Below are 20,483 nucleotides of genomic sequence, written 5' to 3'. Positions count from 1 at the left end.
AAGTTGTTCGGATGACGAACACGGTGTTATTATCACCCGGGCCGAGTTGCGTCTTTGGTATGACTGATAGAAGAAAGTCGTTGAATCAACATCTGTAGATCTAAGAAAATGTTTGGTTGAATTTTTTTTTAAATCCAGTAAACATTCCTTTGGCCCAATTTGGCGTATAAATATTCATTTCATTACACATTTAGTTGATTCATCGAATTTCTTTTGTCGCAATCTGCAGTAATATGCAATTTGGAACACGGTACGGTTTTCTCAGGGTTATAACAATAATCGATGATTGTGAAGGAAATAAGTTGTAGAATAAAAGGGAAAAAGTTTGTCACGGCGAAATAATCGCCATAACGAAGTCAGTCGACTATTTATCGAGATCCGAGCTTTCGGTGATCGGTGGTAATTTCGTTTAACGGGTCGATCGGTGATCGCGGGGTGAGATAAATGCTTCCTGAATGAATTCCGGCTCGAGCCTTGATTCAGACCGTCGTCGTCGTCGTCGTCGAGGAGCAGCTTCGGAAGCATCGCCGCTTCTCTCGTCGCGAGCCGGCGTCGTATCAGCGAGTCTGCGCTCTGGTCGATCGAGCTTTTGTTACCCGTGGAGCTTTGCCAATATCCACCGACCATTGTGCTCCCCGGATTGCCTCTTCGCCTCACACGCGTCTCTCTCTCTCTCTCTCTCTCCGCAATACATGCGCCAATATCGAGAAGTCGAACTTGAGAAAAGCTCATCGATTATCCCCTGATCACCGCGACGAAAGCTCTCGGCGAGGCGACGTTGCGTTATGTTTCAGGCATTTCGACCCGCTGCCGCGATTCCGTCTTCGTCGTATTTACATCACCGCGCGTTCGACGCTCGATATTCTCCTCAATGTGCAGCCTCCGCAACGACGGGATCACCCGGTAAAATTTGCGGCTTAAGCAACCGGGCGGCGGAAACTTGGACGATTAGGGCCAAAGTGGCTCGAGTGCCCGAAGAGTTTTGCGGCTAACCGTAGATAGAAAGGTATACGTACCTACGACGATAAAGTATGAACGCGACCTCGAACCGAAGAGACACTGGAACGAACTAATTTCAGAACGAAACTTTAACTCCGAATTCACCCTCGCCCCGTCGCGTGTCACTGCAGTGTGTTTTATATTCGGGAAAATTAGAAAAGTTCCCCGAGATACCTCGGACAGTCTTTTATCTCGAGATAAAACTTTCTTCTCTTACTTTTCTATCCGCACAAAATTATACCTACACACACATGCACTCGGATGCTTTCGAATCGCAATTATACGGACCAGTTTCTTTTTGCGTTTATCGGTTTGATGTTATATTCTACTTGCATCGTCGACAATCGGAAAGAATTTTTTCAAACCAATTTCGGCAATTACCGATATTGATTACCAGTGACCAAGTTTAAACGTTAAAAATTGAAATCAAACGTTGGAAAATTTTTGTGCGCCAATGTTTAAGGACCGGTGTAACTTGATGGAATTTTTTACGACAATTAAGGTTTGTTTCGTGCGGTAATCGGGGAGTTGATAAAATATAAGAGACCTCGGAGAGAAGGGATGAAAATCCGACGTCTACTCGACAGTCATTTTTACCCCGCGCGAGCGGAGAATCCATTTGTCAATATGCTCGAGCGAACTTTCTTACGATATCACGTCAGAAGCAACGTCGTCCCAGCTTTTACCGGTGTATAATTCAACAATTATATTCCGACGATTATGCGCATATTATCACCGGATTCTTTCACGTTCCGTGAGAAGTCTTTCGCGTGAAATTTCCGTTCCATATTCAAAGATGATACGTCGCAAAAAGTATAATATTCAGCAACAAGTCAATGTAGATTTAATTAGAACAGAATTAATTTTTCAACGTATTCTGGATGTCGGCGGAAAGATGACAAATGACGCGATTATGGAACGAAAATACGACGCTTCGAGTACTTTAATACCAGGGATAATTCGGAATCGAGTAATTGATAAATTTAACAGCTGGAAATCGATTTGTAAATAAAAGGAAGTTGAGCGACTGAAACGTGTTACATTCTTTAGAATCAAAGGAATCAATCTACGTACAAATAATTGATGCAATAGAAAATCACAAAAATCCTTGCAATAAATTGTTGATTGTTGATGTCCAGGCCACCGTGAGTGATTTTCAACAATTTCCAACGCCTTGCCATCGTTTTATAAATAATTGTCATTGATGTATAACGATTTCCGTGTGATGCTGTGCAATTCGTGAATCGTTAAAAATCGATCCGAACACTTGGAAATCACAGAAAATCAACGTGTAAGTTTAAAAGCGAGTAACAATCATACGCTGCAAGTTATACACAGAAGTAAATAAAAATCGCAGAAAACTAAATGTTAACGAATGAGAATCGATAATTTCAATTCCATTCCAACAGTCCTCCGTTAATGTTTCAATTTTGCTAGAAACGTTCCAATTCGTCAAAGTGTAAAAAAAAAGTGAAGGAATTAATGAAATACGTATTCAAGATATCGCGATTTGTCGAAAAAAGAAAATTTTTCGAAAAACGATCACCTTCGGTTGGAATAAATGCAAAAGGGTTTATCCGGTGGGTTAATTGCAGTTATGCGAATAATCTGACACGCGGGGCAATTAATTGAATGCGGGGTAGATTGAGGGGCGGGGGAGGAGAGAGATGAGGGCGAAGAGGGGAGGAGGAGGGAGGATCGACGAATCCCGGCATCCGGCCGAAGTACTTCGGCTGTTTCCGTTGTTCTCGGGAAGCGCATTCTCCCCGGATTCTCTCACCCCGGTCGTCGTTCGGAACGGGAGGAAAAACTTCGGGTAAAACTTTGGCCGGGAGTTAGTGAAACTCGGGGCGCGGGTGCCGAGGCGAACTCATAAAGTAACTAAATAAAATGATGTGATTTTAACTTTCGGTCCCGCTCGCCGCGCAACTCCGACCCTTATTTTCTGCTCCTCAAGCTCTCATAAAAGTTCCTATATAGTTTATTCTTTGTCTATATTCCTTGGTAACCTCGGGTAATTCCCTGATCGTACTTATTCTTTTGTACATACATATATACGTATAGATACGTCTCTCGGGTCATTTTCTACCCCCGAAATTGTGAGGAATTTATTATTTTATCCCTCGCGGATATTACGACGCGCTATCATTTTATATTAAATTACGAGGTACATTTTTTACTCGATTGAACCTTGCCAATAATTTCGGATCGTAAAATTGTACGACTCTTTTATCAGGTTTTACCAAGCCAAAATACGAAATTTATAATTTTGTAAAACAAAAAAAAAAAAAAAAAAAACTTTCAACCATTTTCAGAAATCACGCATTTTCGTAATTCTCAAATCTTTTTACTTCAACAATTAAATGAAGTTTCACGCGATTTACGCTTGGTCCGTTGGTAAAAACAAAGTAGAAAGAAGAAGAATTTTATTACCAGGGTCAAACGAGTTTCGGCGCACGCCGAAGGTGACAAAAGTTACCGAAGTTTGTTTTTTGACGATCGCGTCTTTTTCCCGTGCACGGAATCACGGATAGGAAGAGCGAGGAGAAAGAGAATTAAAAAATTCGGGCGAAAGAAAGCGGCAGGAAGCGAAGGAAATCGAGAGAAAACTTAGGAAACAAGAAGTGGAGGGTCGAATAAGAATATTGTTTCCAACCCTCCTACCCTAATCTTCGAGTCTTCACCTTATGCAATATTATGCTCTTGAGCCGTTCGAACTTCTCGAGTAATTCTTCGAATCTCTTTCCCAAAAGAAAGCTCTCCCCGACATACGATACGACGCAATTTAGAGGATACAATCTACGAAGCGATCCTCAAAAAAAAAAAAAAAAAAAAAAAAAAAAAAGCTCGACTTACGATATAATTTACCTGTACAATTTCGCAGTGCTGCACGATTCACACAAGGAGCCAACATCGTCAGTTTCACTCTCAAATTAACACCACGCACAGTTTCACTGATGAAAAAAAAACAAGCGGCTAATCCACCCAGGCACTCGCAAAAACGTGATAATCCGCGAATACAAGTCAAAATTGTTAATCGATTCAGTTTAAGAATTTACAATTCAGCACAAAACACTCGAGGAAATACGGTTTGAAGTTTATCAAAAAAAAAAAAAAAAAGAAAATAACTACACAGTTTAGCAAGAGAAAAAAAAAAAATTACGATCCGTGCAATAATAAAATAATATAAAAACTCGAAGTAATCTGATATAATCATGATTTTATTCGTGAATTCTACGTTCTCGGACACCAAACTACACGGAAAAAAAAGATCAACAAAAAGAACGACAGCTGTGTTACAGGTGGAAACCCGGTTTGATTAGTTCAGAGCACTGATTAAGCATCGCGGTGTAATTAGAACGACGACACTGCGCTGAACCGATTCAGCAGCGAATCAATCACGGATTTTATCACCGACGAGGAAAGACGCAGCGATTTCGAACACGCACGAACTCGCCGAGTCGAAAATGGCGACTGAAAGTTGATCAGCCGGGACGCGAAATGAAAACAAGGCTGGAACGATTACAAGCTGACGGATAAACACGGCGAGGTTGTAGTAACGTTGTCGCAACGATTCGTGCCTAGGGAAAACCGTTGCTTCGCGATTTTCGAGTTATTCGAAACTCGGTGAGCCGTGATGATCGAAAATCTTTGTTCGTACAAAAGTAATTGTAAAAATAAGAAAATAGCGACGTTTTTCCCAACGTTTTTTTTTTTTTTTTTTCTTTTTAACTTAAATCTCGTGGTTGGGTTTCATCGTCAACGGAAAGCCGGCGATCGACCGACCGAATAACAACTATCTCACAATCGGTTCGGCATATTGATACGGATGCCGGGAGTCGGGCAGATATTATCGCTTTCATTGACTATATTGAAATTGGTTTGAAATGCTTCCTGCCGCCGATGGATGATGAGCATTATTATACCTACAGGCAGCCAGCTTTCACGTTCGGAATGCTGCTCTCGTTAACACTCGTTGAGGGATCGATTTCGACGTTGTTCTACACAATCTACAAATGATTACAAGCAGAGTTCACGAAGGATTTAGCTGAAAATATTCGATGCCACTGTTTTTACATCTGCCAAATTTCAGTTGGAAAATTGCGAAGGAAGGTCTTGGAGATTTTTTTTTTTTGTGCATCGTGTGTAATAACAATTCAATTCGACTTTGGGAAATTCAAGCTCTTCTGGAATTCATCATCGAAATAGTAATTTCAAACAATTTCTATGAAAATTTATTACCGCGCATTTTTTGCTTCACTGGTTTTGACATCAAGGATTCGGTCGGTATCGATTTCAGAATGCCGAAAGAAAGTCCACGTACGTCAAAAGTAGAAAAGGATTTAACAGCCCCATTCCGTACATAATCCTCAACAAAAACACTTCGATACATTTTTATTTAACGCAGAAATAAAGGAGTGGAAATTGCTATTGCGATTTTGTAGAATTACGAGTTTATAAACATCGTACATTATTGAGCACGCAATTAAAACAAGTAAGTCATGTTTGAAAATACGAAAATATCAAGGGACTAGAATTGTGAAAAAAAGCTAATTAATTTCAAATCACTTCAATAAAGTTGAAAAATTCTAGGATTTTATTTGGAAAATTATTTTCTAGAAAGTCACCGGCCAATAAAACAGGTTTTTTTCTTTATTTTTTTGTTGATTGTAATCAATACAATAAATAAAATATTCAACGATACCAACGCGATCAAAAACACAATAAATGCATGAATTTGTAGAAAATAAAATCTGATTAAAATCCGCAATCTAATTGGTGTAAAATCGTACAAATCTATTTGCAGATTATCAAACATTTTTCAGTGACTTAAAATGAAGCGCGTATATCTGAGCTTTCGTATATAATATTCGAATATTTTCCATCTTCCTATTTTTACAATGTTCTTCGTAGCCTACGAATAAAATAATATGTCAAATTACAATAAAAGCACGACTATACCTCGTAACAAAATTGATAAAAAGTATCGATTTTTGTTTCACAGAATTTCGTCAAAGCGTAGCATTAAAAAAAAAAGAAACAAGCAAAAACCAATCCGTAGACTAATGAAAATAAACCCTGCATTTACACCCATACATATGTATATACAACTCGAAGTTTATTCACACGCATACCGTCCTTCTTAATACGATGAACTTGGGTACACATGGTAAAATATATCGTCTCAATATATAAATGATGAATTTCAAAGTATTTACAAGATAAGCTGGCCGGAGTAAAAAAGCCATTAAAACTTGGCCCATTAATATTAATTTCGATTGGCTGTACGTGCGGGTACTTTGAATATAATATATGTATTACACAGAGGCTGCGCGGCTTGACTTGTGTGTACCTACGTGTAGAGTAAGCAGCAGACAGACGCGACACGTGGATATGCAGTGTGTGCTCCGCACCTGCTCGGGGTCGTAAAAAGTGCAAAAGGACAAGCGTTTGATGAAAAGCCAGCCGAGAGAGGAGAAATATGGAACGGACGGACGGGAATCCACCACCAACACCGACACCCTCCCACCCTTGCAATTAGGGAGTAACTTTTTCCACCGCGCCTGCGTCCTGCGCTTATTATATAACATAGACAGGTTACACACAGAGATCCGAAAGCCGCACGCTTCGCAGCCTCCGAGAGCACTCGGCGATACATTCAAAAACACAATGCACCAGACAACGGGGATGTGTGTCAGTTGCCAGAAATAAGCCCGCTAATTAGATAGCCGAGCTTTCGGTCGGAACTCGTCGGCGCATTCGCGCGAGCTTTCGAACTCGATCGTGCGATTTTCTTATCTCTTTTTCTCCATCACCGTGCTCGGAACGCGTCCTCCTCGAGCTTTTTTTTTCTCCGACCCGAGTCGAAAGCCGCGCTTCGATGTTAATTCGCGAGTCCGTCGTGACGAGAGTTTCGGGTGTTCATGGCAGAAGTTAACGTCGGGACAGCACTGATGTTAACCCGGTTATATTCCCCGGAGTCAAAACTCGAGGAAAACTTCCCTCCGAGACAAGGTGGCGTAATGAACAATGGTCCGTGGAAACACGCCGTCTGTACGTTGCGATAGTCGCTTACATACAAGTTTAATTACAATACAAAGTTTTATTATTTTTCTCCTCGTGATCTTGAACTTTTTTTTTTCTCATTCAATTCTCCGAGGTCAAGAATTTTGGAAATTAAATCATGCGACACACGTTTTAAGCTAATCAATCATCGCGTGCTGCGATTTATTTACGTGAACGATCTAATGGAAAATAAAGAAAAATAAATAAAATAAACAAACATAAATAAAATGGATCGTTTTACCGAGTATCGAATTCGCGCCCCGTTCTCAGAATAAAGGAAACATTTCTTATTTCTTCCAACTTTTATTGTCGTCGCTCAACTTCTCCGATCCGCCTCCGTAATATCCTGGAGGACTAATTACAAAAGCTTATCACCGTCAACACCGTCGAGTTGATATAAAGTTTGACAGGTATGTACTTATCGGAGCTGATGTATTTACAAAAAATCCTTTCCCTCTATAATTCGAGATAAGTATGGCAGGTAATCCGATTCGATGATATCCAACAATCATGCGGCAGGTGAAACATCATGTCAGTCCTTGTAACGATCCTGACGCGTATCGAATATCGTAATCGTCACGATCGACTTGCAAAAAAGCGCGTGAATTCAGCCGCAGGTTGCAATTGCTGACTTCACGTTTGTGTGTGTCACACGTGTAACGGACATCGCTTTGACGAGTCACCGAGTACTTAAAAATGCACGATCAAAGAGATCAGCCGCACTTGAATGAAACAAAACTTATGATATCACTCTCGCGTTCGTTGCGATAATTTGTGAAATCGTTAGCGGTCGCACTTACAATAACGACATTACCGCACTAGGGTGAAATACCGCGCGAATCAATCCTGCATCGTGAAATCGGAGGCTGCATGCGCTGTGGTAACGTTGACGTTAAGCCCGGGGGCGGAAGTAGGGGTGGGGGGTGAGGGTGAAGGAAAACAAGTACGTAACAACAACTCCCGCGAGCTGCGGCACGTCCGTCGCTTTCGCAACTTGGCGAAAGTTTATTCGAAAGGCGGGTTGATACGCGCTCGCGCGGACTCGGAGCGAAGGGGTGGCAGCCTGTCCACCACCCCCGGCGGGTATTTCGCCGAAGCGAGGTGGGGGTGCCCAACTTTCTAAATAAAAAACAAACTTTCAAGTCACTCGGTGGACCGCGACAGCCGCCCGGGGTGCGAGCGCATGATCCAATATGGCGACTCTCCGACAACTTTCCCGGAACACCTGAGGATTTCCAAAAACTGTTTAATCATCCTCGTTGAAATAAACTTTTACAGGGTCAACGAGAACATCCTCTACCGCGATTCAATTGTGTAGTCTTTTATTTCTGCTATGTACACGTATGCGAAATCTTTTCTAATTGGCACGTGAGCGTAGACGGTTACTGTCAAAAACCTGACGTATCTATAATCGAAATTTTTATTTTTTTCTATTTTTTCTTTTGTACCGGAAAGTCTTTTTCAACTATTTTAATCGGTACACTGTCCAAAAAAAAATAAATAAAAAATGCGGTTTCAACTTCTATAGAGAATATTATTGCTGTGTTAATCCAACACTATTTGATGTCGATCCAATACCACTCATATCGGCAATCTAAATTATTCCACATTTGGGTTGATTTTAACACCGTAAATTTTTCACACCGTACCCAATATTCAAGTTTGAATTCCATACACGTGTAATCCACTCTGTAATTGATTTTTGTTTTCTTTCAAACTACGATGAAAAGTGTGTGAAAAAATTAAAAAAAAAAATAATAATAATAATATAAAACAACATTTGCGAAGCAAAAACCTTTTCCAACGCCGAACTTTCCACCCTCTGTAATAAATTCCGTTGGTAAAATTTTCAGCCCGCGGTACGGCTCGTCGATATGAAATTCGTGAAGAAAGGGGTGAATCACGAGGGTGTCTTTCGCTGTAGCAAGTATCGAAGGGTGCACGGTTGGTGCAGAGAGGCCACGTGGCCGAGTCGGATGAAAGGTGGCGGAAGAGGGTCAAGGGGTGAGGGGAAAAGTGGCGGTGGGGGATGAAGAGTGGCTAGGGAAGCACCACGTGTCCGTAGGCCGAATAGACTCGTATCACCGCGTGGGGTTGGAGGATGCACCCCCGATATTTCTGCAGGGTTCGGAAGCTCGCTTTCCGCGGCGCGGGCCGCGTGCCGTATAAAAGCATAAAGGAAAGCCCTGCGCGCAAGTTCCGACTCTCTGCCGGCGTCGAGTTCCGCGTAGGAGCAGCCCTCGTGGGAGTGAGAGAGGAAATCAATATCTCACGGCTAGCGCGCGCGAACTGTTTAATGCCGCGTAGTTATAACGTACCCAAAACACCTCGCCAATAGCCGATGGATGGATTCGCGAAGTAAGAGCTTGCAGGCAGTTCAATTAATGTAACACGTAACCTCTCCTCGGAACACTTCACTTTACCTGAGCTTTCGCCGAAGAACTAAGGGTGAAAAACTTTTTCCCACACTTGTACTTTTCCAGCGTCTTTCCGCGTGTTTGTTTCTTTATTAAAATTTTTTTTCTTTTTTTTTCTTTTTTTTTTTTCAAATTTTTGTTTCGTTTCCCTTTTCCTTTCTAAACAAATTTCGCGCTCCTTCTTCTGTTAATTTATTTACTGTTCTTATGTTTTAGGAAAAACTCTCCCGCAACTGCGGCGGTTCTTCCGCGTTTCTAACGTCCGTAAACCTCCAGCCGGCGCGGCCGCAGAGCGGGAACTGGCTTGGCATCCTCCTCGACCTCGTGCGCGACTCGGAGACGCTTCTCAAAGTTACCCGGCGGGCGCAGAGCGTCGCGACGCGACGCGTCGCGCACCCCCGATTCAACCCGCCCCGTCACTCGGCTGGGGGAGAAAAGTTTTAACCAAGTTTTTCCCCGGCGCGATTCCACCCTCCGTCTCTTTCCTACCTTCAACCACCCCCTCCACCAAAGACTACGAAGCTGCGTTATTACGAGCGGCACTCCGTTTTCTGAGCTGCGCAAAATCGGCCCGGAACACGAACGATATACATTCGTCGACTCTCCGGTACATTTACAATCCGGGGATGGATGTAATTTCGGATATTCAATCGAGATCGAACGATTATCCGGGGAAAATAATTGAACCCTGTTTACCCGCGTAACTTCGTGCTGGAATTGTACATTATGTAACAAGGGAATTAAGTCGAAGATTATATAAGGAAATATGGCCTCATATTTCCCGCAAATGCGTTCAGAGGGAATAATATGCCAACTGTTCTCGTCCCGGTTTTCAGGGAAAAAAAATTTATCGTTCCGGTTGAGTCGGGAATAAAAGCATTTTTATTTCTTCTTATCCCAGTACCCTATATTTTTATTGCTTTGCGTAAGATTAGCGATTGTTTAACCACGTCCGAATGGGATAAGATGTGAATATCTTCTTTTTTTTTCCTTCTCGTTAAAAATAATAACTGAAATTTTGATGAAAAATTTATGATTGATCGATGTGATAGAAGCCTCAAGACGTTGGCAAGAGTTGAAGGAAAGAAATTATTTCGAAATATTTCAGCTAATAAGAGCAAAGAAATCCAAATCGCATACAATATTTATGCACTATTCATGCTGCACATTTTTACGACATTAAATGTACACGATATGAGCTAAACGCAGCTACACAAAACACCGGGATTCATTCAACAAAAACTTGTCGCGAGCAAATTAGTTTACAAATTTCATTCGCTCCCCGAAGTCGAGGACAACGTCTTTACCGTTGATTTATTATATTCTTTCAGGATTGTACAGCATTGGTCATGCAGTCCCGTAATCGAAATCTTTACACCAGGAAAGCTCGTTCTGTTTCGAAATTCACAGACAGCGGCACTCGGAGTAGGAGTCGGCCGCGAGTATCGAGTAGGTATAAAAGTAAAAACTATACGTCGCGGTCATTCCCCGATTGAATGAATAGTAATAACGTTGAAACTCATGCCAACCGGCGGTGACTAGTTTCTGAACTTTGAATTGAGCCGCGCGACATGCGGGGAATTGATTAGTTTCCCTGCCGTTATCCACTTAAATGCCACGATAATTATAGAGAGCTTCTTTGAAAGTTTGCAACGACACTTGGAACGAAGTTTGCTCGTAATGATTGGAAATCAAGTTTCACGGTTAATATACATCCGACCAAACACTGTTTTCACAAAACCGAAAAAGTTTAGTCGATTTCATATTGTAATGTCCAAAAAAAGGTTTGGCATCGCAATCCCGTAGATTCTGATGCGATACGGATCTAGATCTAGATCTAGATAGGAATAGATTTACGATGTAACATATTATTCGATAGCGGTAATCAATTAGTAACTCTCGTCATTTCGCGAAGACTGATCTTTAACTACAGAATAGATTTATTGAACTGTACGAAGCGATTTGGTTGAATCTACCAGAAGGTGTTCAATACTTTGATAATATCATTAAAAAGATATTATTTCTTTAAATTGACGAGATAAAATTACCGAATTCGTATTTACAAGTAAACTTCATGGGATAGAATTTTTTCGCGATTTTAAAACAATTATTTCATTAATTTTGATGTTTGCAACAAAATATTGTGTTCCGGCGATGAAATTCACTGCAAAATGTGATTTTTTTTTTTCCCCCGAATAGAGTTTATAATAATCGACGAATCTCGTCGGACGATTTTGAAATTCTTTTATCACGAGTGTAAGGTGATGCGTATTATTACTATACATGGAAAAAGAGGAACTTAAGCGTGACTGTAATTCTTGGACTGTGCAGTTCACCAGGGGATGAGAAAACAAGCAATGAAGTATAATGTAAGGTAAGGGGGGGAGGGGGAGGGGGGGGGCGGAGAACCCATCCCCAAAGCAACATCCCTGGACGAAGTTCAACTTGCCAAAGAGCAATATGACTACGTTTCTCTTAGACTTGATTTTAACGAGAAGTTGCCAGCGGTGAAAAAGTTTCCTCGTCGATGTTAAAATCGGAAAAATTTTTCCCTCCGCGTTGACACAGCGCGAGTCTGTACACATACATACACACACATATATATATATAACGTCGCACAGGTATACAAAAGTTTTGTCAAAAACTTTGCGGATAGAAACATTACGAGGGGGGAAAAACTTTGATCTGAAATTCCGGTCCGAGTTATCTGTGTACCAAAGTGCATGTATGTATAAATATACGTAGCTCTGAAATCATGAAAAATAAGTATGCGACCAACTGACCGAGTGTATCGATATATTTTTTAGCGATTGATAGACAGTTTCCAATCCAAAGTCGCTTCGTCGATAAAACGGACAACTTAGGTTAAAATCTATCGTCTGTAATCGATGCATTACGACAATGTTACATCACACGGTGCACAGAACTTTTCGTTCTATCGTTTCCACCGGGGGTGAAAAGTCCTGCTGACTGTGTAAGGGGAGAGAAAGTAGCAAAAACATAAAAAGGATAAAATAGAAAAAAAAAAAAAAAAAAAAAAATTTCAAAGGACATCGAGGACCGGGCTAATTAATTGTAATGAAAATTGGTAAAACTTTTAGGCATTCGCGTGGCGAGGCTTATTGTTCTGCACGTTGCGTTATAATATATGATGCGGGAAAAGAGCGACGAGAAGTTGAATTAAAGAGGGGCGCGTAAAATACGGTTGTGAAAAATAATAAATTCCACTTGTTACGTCGACGACGCCGGCGTCGCCCGGTTGCCAGGGCAATGAATCGCGGATTGATGCAGAACTTCACGCCGGGATTACCGAGCACCCCCAACAACCCGGGAATTATACGTGGAATATCTCTTTCACGTCCCATGTCCGCAAATCGAGGAATAAATCCCCTTTAGCTACGAAAGGATAGATTATTATACAACTATTCCAAAGAGGTATTAACGCAATTTTATTTTGTTTTTCCGTTGACGCAAATGTTCGCGCATGTATAACGAAGATTGAGGGTGGATTTTGGTGGAGAAAAATTGGCGAGTAATCGGTAATTACCGCATGCCCGTTATAAATTATTCGTTTACTTTAGATCGGATTTTTATACTATTTTCGCATCGGAACCGATGTTATGTATTTATTTACAATCGGTGGATTATTCCATTTATATTTTAATTTCGCTAATGGTCGCGAACTGTACGTGAATACGGGAATAATAAAGGCTTCGCTTAATTCCTGCTGTCTGCAAGTCATCGCTCCTCGCCACCGCTAGACACCAACATTTTCATTAACCAACCGTCCCAATTCCCCTCGAACGAGCGAATATTTTCCTCTCAGCCTACTTTGTCAGGCCGTTGAAAACGGCGAAAAGAAGTGAACAATTCGGAGCAACGGAGAAGAGAAAAAAAAGAGGAAAATTTTGATTTTCACATCTGTTAATTTCTAGATCGAACGCATTGGGAAATAATTATCGAAGCCTGAGCGATGAAGATAATAATCACCGAATATTGCAAAGAAAATGAGAACTGAAAAACGGGATGACGTGTATAATTCGTTCTAAATCTTGACTCGCGTGTGCCCCGATAAAATCTTTCAATCATACTCCCATTAGGATAATAATTAGCGAGAGGATAAAGGATTTACAATTTTTAATTGAATTCAGCGTTTGTGGGTTATAGAATTAATTCGGAGCCCCGTATAATTCCGTTAATTATTAGTGACACTCGAGTTACATAATTTGACAAAAAGCACGCTTTCGCCAAAAGCCAATTAACCGGCAAGGCTCGAATTCCGTTTCTCTTTTTGCTCGCTCGACGCGATCAGAGACTCGGCGAGTGTAATGGAGGGAGAGACGGACGGACGGGCCGCAAGTTTTCCGAAGAAAAATCCGTCGCGTGACGTCGCGCGGATGAGATCCTGAACAAGGTGGAACTGCCGGGAATTTGCCGGGGTTGAAAGGGGGGGGGGGGGGGGGGGGCGAAGCTTCTCCGGAGCTTTCGACGGAGATGAAAGCAGCGGGGAAACCCGGGCGCGAAAAAGAGGGAGTAATCGATTCGATGCTGTGCGACGAGGACGGAGATCCGACGTGTTTCGATTCGGTTTTCGGGGGGAGGGGGGGGGGGGGGGGGGGGGGGCGGATCAAACTAACGCAAGCTCGAACTTTTCGAAGAACAATTTGTGCCGCATACGGACGCGGGGTTTGGATATTTTGATACACGTATATACGCGGGGTCGTGAAAAAGTTCGCGTGCAGCCTCGCAAATTATTTGAAATTGAATTGAAAAATGTAGTTAGGTGCGGGCAGGTTTACTAATTACACGGGTCAACTGAAGTCAATTTTTTTTATTTTGTTTTTTTTTTTTAAGCCGTTATTTAAATGAATAAATTTTGATTCTAAGAGATCGGTTTTCAATTTACTCAAAAAAAGAAAAAAAAGAAACTACGAGCTTTCAGAGAAACATCTCGGATCTGTAATAAACGTTGGGGAACATCGGAAAGAATATTTCTTATTCACAATTTTTTAGGAATCAGTCGAAAATAGATTCTGTGGTACAAAAAAAAATCAAACTATTCAATTCGACTTGCCGAGATGTAAGGTACAAAAGTGATTTTCGTCTGGACTGAATCTGAACGCGTGTTTCTCGAACTGTGACGAGAATTAAATGCACGTGCTTTTTAGCTAAAGGGCATTATACGGTTTTGTGGTCCTACAAAAGCGTATTTCTCTCTACAGTTACGAAGGCTAAATTTCTTAGGAAAGATTGCTTTGAGTTACATTCCCTCAACCGCTTTCAAAAGATGGAAAATTGTTTCTCTGAAGAGTAAATTCGCACAACTGCTCGACGGACGGAGAATGAAAAAAACGACAAAACTTATCGCGATTACCGATCGGTTTTTCCTTAATTAAATCTGTGACTCGATAATTCTCTACGAGAATCGCAACTTGGCTACGATCGTAGAAATCGAGACATTATCCGGCTGTTCGAGTTACACAGCTTAGTATCGAAATCGATGACCCGGTATGTATAGATTTGATTTCTAATCACGCTTCCAAAGCTCTTTGTCGAGCCTGTCGACGATGCGGGAGCTGAAAGGCAACACGCGGAGTCTGCGGTAGCGTTTTCACGGAAAAAGTGCCGCTCGTCGCTGGGCTGAAGATCGGAATCCGGCGGAAGGAATTCGCCCTTCAAGAGATCTGTTTAATCAGATATTGGTTTCGGGCCGTTCGCTTTGAACCCCGAGGGACACGAACGCTTGTAATCCGAAAATCCGTCCGAATTATTCATCGTCCTATCAAATCAGACGGCATGAAATAATCACGTGGGCCCGATAAAAAAAAAATAAGTAGAATATATAGAATGTACCTAGTAATAGTTTTACGCCTACGAAATTTTTCGTTCGTAATCGTATGTATTTGAGTTAAAATTGTTTTTTTTTTTTTTTTCAACATTTGGGCTACAAGCTCGAGTCCGAAAAGGTGTTTTTAACTAAAAAAATAAAATGTTCCATCTGTTACAAGTTAGACAGTGATGGCAGGAAATGGTGCCACCGCAAAAGCAGTCGAGTTTCAGAGTCGCGCGCTATGCCGCCATTTTGTTATTAATTCTAATGAAAAAATTCTAAAATGTTGTTGAAACTATAAATAATGAAGACCTCAAACTGAAATTGCTCCAAGTGTTTTAATTTTCTTTAAAAAAAAAGAAGAAAAAATCCTAAACACAGGTATTATTACAGGCGATAAATTTTCCTTGACTGGTAGGTAAATGTATTTATTTTTGCTTACCCGGAGGAAGCCTGCTTGTAGAAATTTCGCAAAATAAGATAAGGTTGGAGGGTGGCGGGGGTGAAGGATCTCCGGGAGAGGCGGTTTAAGGTGGGTAAATAAGACTGGCGAAGTAACCGAGGGCTCGCCATTCAACGTCGAAGGTCGGCGTAGAGAGATGAAAAGAAATCTGGCAAAGGTATGAATTGATGAAAACAAATAAAAAACGATTGATAAAAAACGGACGAAAAAAGGAAGAGAAATAAAAGAATATTAAAACAATAATTGCGGAGCCGTTTCGCGGTGAGATGAAGCAACGAATATACGTCAGAAATAATTGCGGGGACCGTTTGAACGATTTGAAACCATCGCTCTCGTCTCCGCGGATCAACCGCAAACTTTGACAAAGTTTTGCGGTAGCTCATTTCCAGCGAGCGAGTATTGTGCTTACCTCAGTTTACACGAGAAAAGTTTTGCATGCGGTAAAGTTTTCCTCGCAATTACCAAACCGCCTCGACTCAAGCCGAACTTCGCGTTTAAGCTCGTCGCGCTTGCAGTAATAAGATTATTCGTGTATACGGGTCGCGTCTTGACTTTTCATACACTCGATACGGCTCTGTTTTAAATACGAATTGACACGCCTGTTTCCTCCGTACAAAGCGTTTTTTGGAACCGCTTTATCAATTTACGCGAATCGTCGGAAACGTAACGAAATTTACGATTTCGCATTCGCTCTTCAAACTTAGCCGGGATTTTGTTGTAATCGATTTTTTATTTCATCTCATTTTCGTAATGTAGGATATATTCAAGTATATGCGCGGAAGATTTCATGTCGATCCGGCAAATATTCTCCAAGTTACGCGAATATTTGCAAAGACGCCTCGGAGCGTTTGAAAGTGCTTTTGAAACTTTGAACGCGTTTTTCTCAAAACTACGTTTCCAAAGTCGGTGAGCAAGATTTATCGGAAACCGTTGAATCGCCTTATGAATATGTTTTTCAATCCTTGATCGAAGGTTTTTTCTCATCGACAAATATTTTCCATTTTATAAACGAATCAAGGCGAAAATTTTTATGGAAAATTGATTATTTTCTTTTTTTTTTTGAAGCCACCGTTTTGTTTAAAATTAATATTTTACTTATTTCATCGATCAAAGACCAGATAATACCTCATATCAACTAAATCTTTTTCGTTTGTTTATTTCAGATGATCCAGTCCAGATAAATCTTGCTCGTCGCAAGGGGCTTTTTTTTTAAAGGTGTTCTCGGAAATCTGCTATAGTAGCTTTAAAAATCATTATTTTCATAAATAAAGAATACCAGAATGAAATTCAATGTTACCCCAATATGCATATATATATATATTTATATTAATAAATTGAAATGTCTCTTCGTGAAAAATCTTTGAAACATTGCTTTTTTCGGCCTCTTGACTATAATAGGTATAACTCCTGAATTCCCCGATTCTCGATAAGCTGCAGTTGCGCAAAAGACCGAAGTCGCCGAGTAGTCGATACGAGTATCAGAAAACAGCGCGGAATTTGTGCGGGAAAAATATCTGAACAATCGGGTCCACCGTTGTCTCGGTAAAATAGCGCAACGGTATAGAAGAAGGGGGCAAAACAGCAGAGGCATAAAGATCCGGTGGAGCAGCAAAGTCAGCGCGAAAGCGGAAGAAGAAGCCAAAAGTATACCGGCAGCATCTTTGCTGCAACTTACCGCACTCCTTCCGCTATAACGCTATCTATTACCGATTTACGACTCATATGGAGAAACCAGTAAAATTCTTCCGCCGTTTTCTCGAAAATCAACGACTACGCCGCTAGAAATCGAGGAACGACCGCGCGTTGGTATAGCTAACGATATGACCTACTGCAGCGGGAAATTAGTTGAGCCACATCGCCCGTCTGTATCAAAGTCCGCAAACAGAGCTTCGAGGCATCGCGCTTCCAGCCCGAAACAACCGTATTAATATTAACAGCCGCCTAAGCGCGCCTACGGTATTAAATTAATGAACAGCTATACGAGCCGTCGATATAATTAAACCTCGACTGCGGAGATAATTGCGAAGCTTTCATTCGTCCTGGACAAGGAATAAAGAGATCATCTATCAAGAACGAAGTACAGTAAAATTGCCCTCTGTAATCGACCACTGTACAAACTGTTCCGTGCGAATTAGTTCTCAATGATACCGTTTAAAATATTGCAGGATCGACGCGTAAGGCTAAACCATGAAATTATCTTCGTCGGGAAGGCTCTCGTTCTACTTCCGGAATTAACCAGCCATTACACGTGGCATCGTTCGTTTCGCTGACGACATTATGCATAAATGATGTACAGAGAAAGGTGCAGTGTAACCGGGGAAGGAATCTTGCGAGGGTAAAATGCGTGCGCACCGCTTTGAAGAAGAAGAAGTTCTCTGGCTGGTTTCACAAGCGTTCCGAATCTTGCAATTTTTCGCAGTTAAATTTCGCGAGTCCGCTCTTTATCTCGTCTTCAACCCCCGAAATTCTCATCGTCGGTACTCGCGTTTTGCTTCGTTGAGGATTGTTGGATTGTTGAGGACTCCTTTAGCTCGACCGTCGGCAGGTCGATGTGACAGTTTTCTGCACGACGTTGAACCTCCTGACAAGCCCAGGGGTTAACCATTCATGAGGTATACGTGTTGCTGATGCCAGTGGAGAACGCGACTCCTCGCGGAAAGTCGACACGTCGTCGTCTCCCGGTAATTTCCCCCTTGGCCTCTTCTACACGGCAATTACGACACCTGTAGCCTGCATCGCTTGATGAGAAGCATATGTTAACGTCGCGTTCGCACAGCCCCGCTTTTTCATCCCCACGATTCATTCATTTTTCAGTCACACTTGCAGGCTGCTACACTTGTCAAGCTTTGCTAAACTTTGCTTCTTTTTATACGCAATTATGTAATTATATATCATTTTATACGCTAGCTTTTGGTATTCGCGTGCATTAAGGGTGGTCTTTAGTAAGAAGAAAAAAAACAATATGGGTAATCAAACACTGTGCGTAACGTATTTTGCCACTAAACGGACGCTAAGAAATGATAGACGCAATAACTGAAATCTAGCAATTCTAGCGCCGCAGATTCAAAAGGGTTGTATTTTCCAGGGCAAAATGAACTTATCGTTAATTCCGAATTGATTCGGAATAGTTATCGGAAAATTGAACAATATGTGAAATGAAAACGACAGATAGTTCGACAATCACCATCGATAGTTAGAAACAATCGATAAACTAAGAGCAATAACATTCCGAAAAGTTTGTTACGGCCGCCATTTTGTATCGAGACTTCGATAAAGATTGCGGCGAAATCTGCGATGAGAAAATCCGCTTTTTAATCGTCCGTGTAACACAAAAATCGAAATGATTCTTATTTCTTACCTTTCCAGGTTTCGTCCGACGATGTTTCACGCATCCGTTTTCTCCGAATTCTCGTCGAATGGATTCTGATAAATGACCATCGCGATACTGCGCCTGAAAATTCACGAATTTCAAATCAAATTCGAGACACAATTTGTGTGTTTCTTCGACGTCAACTCTCTTCCACTAATCTCCACATTCCAGAAATGGAACACTCGAGATTGGTAGAAGAAAAATTTGGCAATTAATACATTGTCCGAACCTGACTTTGATCGAGTTCATGGATTAAACAAGATGGCGTGGATCAAACGCTCGTACTTCGACGCACATCCTTCATTCGAACTCCGAGTACCTGCGGAAACGTACAAACATGGTTTAATGAGAGTTTTACCGTCGTACTCGAGCATGACGAGGTTTAATCATCAGTCAGTAAACTACGTATCGGCATTTATAATTTATTCGAACAGCAACCGCCGTTCTTTCTTACCTGCGAACGATGTTAACTGGAAATAACAGTTAGCAACAAACGACAATCGAGGCCGCTACTTTTATACTCGAACGGTGTCGCCGCGCTGCGGATGGATTGCGAAGTAGGCCGAAAGTCCAGAGGGAATTTTGAATCGTCCATTGCCTTCATGGTATCTCGCGATGTGATCGGCGTCTTCTTACTTCCTGGATGTAACGAAAGTCGATTCTTTCTGGAAAAGCGGAAAACCGGAATATAGAAGAGTCCGAAAGTTATAAAAATAAATAAATACCGGTATGCAAAGTATACCTGCATTTAAAAATGCGATTGTCTTCCGTAATACGATTCCCGATGTCGTAGTATGCATGGAATTTCTCTGTCGAAGCACATACCAACAGAAATTTGTAAATATTAATATCGTGAAATTTTAGTAAGTAATTATGGTAAGCCAGGGTAAACATCGGAATGAAAAATTAAACAAATAATTACGGTAATAATTATGATAGTAATTGTATCAGTTTACAAAAGTTTTAATATTTTAAGAATAGTTAACAGTACTTTGTTACAGTATTTCATTTCATTAATAATATATAATAATAAATTGCAGTAATCATAATAGTATATAAACTAATAACAAAGAGAATTATTTTTAAATCGAAAATAACACAGCGTTTTTTTCTCTTCAAAATCATATACTCAATAGATTTTGAAATTTTTTTATCTTGTTCTTTCAATGAGTAAGGTTTTATTTCATTATGTTTGTTTTTTTCGTTTTTCGTTTTTTTGGATTATTAATTAGAGTTTACAGTAATAATTATATACATTATTATTCTTAAGTCTACAGTGTTTTTTTTTTTTTTTTCTATATGATACAATTCTTTTTTTTGTTTTCATCGTCTTCTTCT

General features: G+C 40.9%; 1 protein-coding gene across 1 annotated transcript in view; it reads right to left on the bottom strand.

Moving 5' to 3' along the window:
- LOC124183082 (AT-rich interactive domain-containing protein 1A-like) overlaps nt 1–9,508 on the bottom strand; it is a 268,981-nt gene extending 259,473 nt beyond the window's left edge. The window contains exon 1 of the mRNA XM_046571097.1: nt 9,384–9,508. The gene's annotated coding sequence lies outside the window, so the exon portion shown is untranslated. The remainder of the gene's footprint in view (nt 1–9,383) is intronic.
- Nucleotides 9,509–20,483: the final 10,975 nt, after the last annotated feature.

Source organism: Neodiprion fabricii, chromosome 5 (assembly GCF_021155785.1).
Source record: "Neodiprion fabricii isolate iyNeoFabr1 chromosome 5, iyNeoFabr1.1, whole genome shotgun sequence".
NCBI classification, from domain to species: Eukaryota; Metazoa; Arthropoda; class Insecta; order Hymenoptera; family Diprionidae; genus Neodiprion; species Neodiprion fabricii.
Note: the sequence above shows the minus strand (reverse complement) of the source record. Positions and strands in the feature narration are given on the sequence as shown.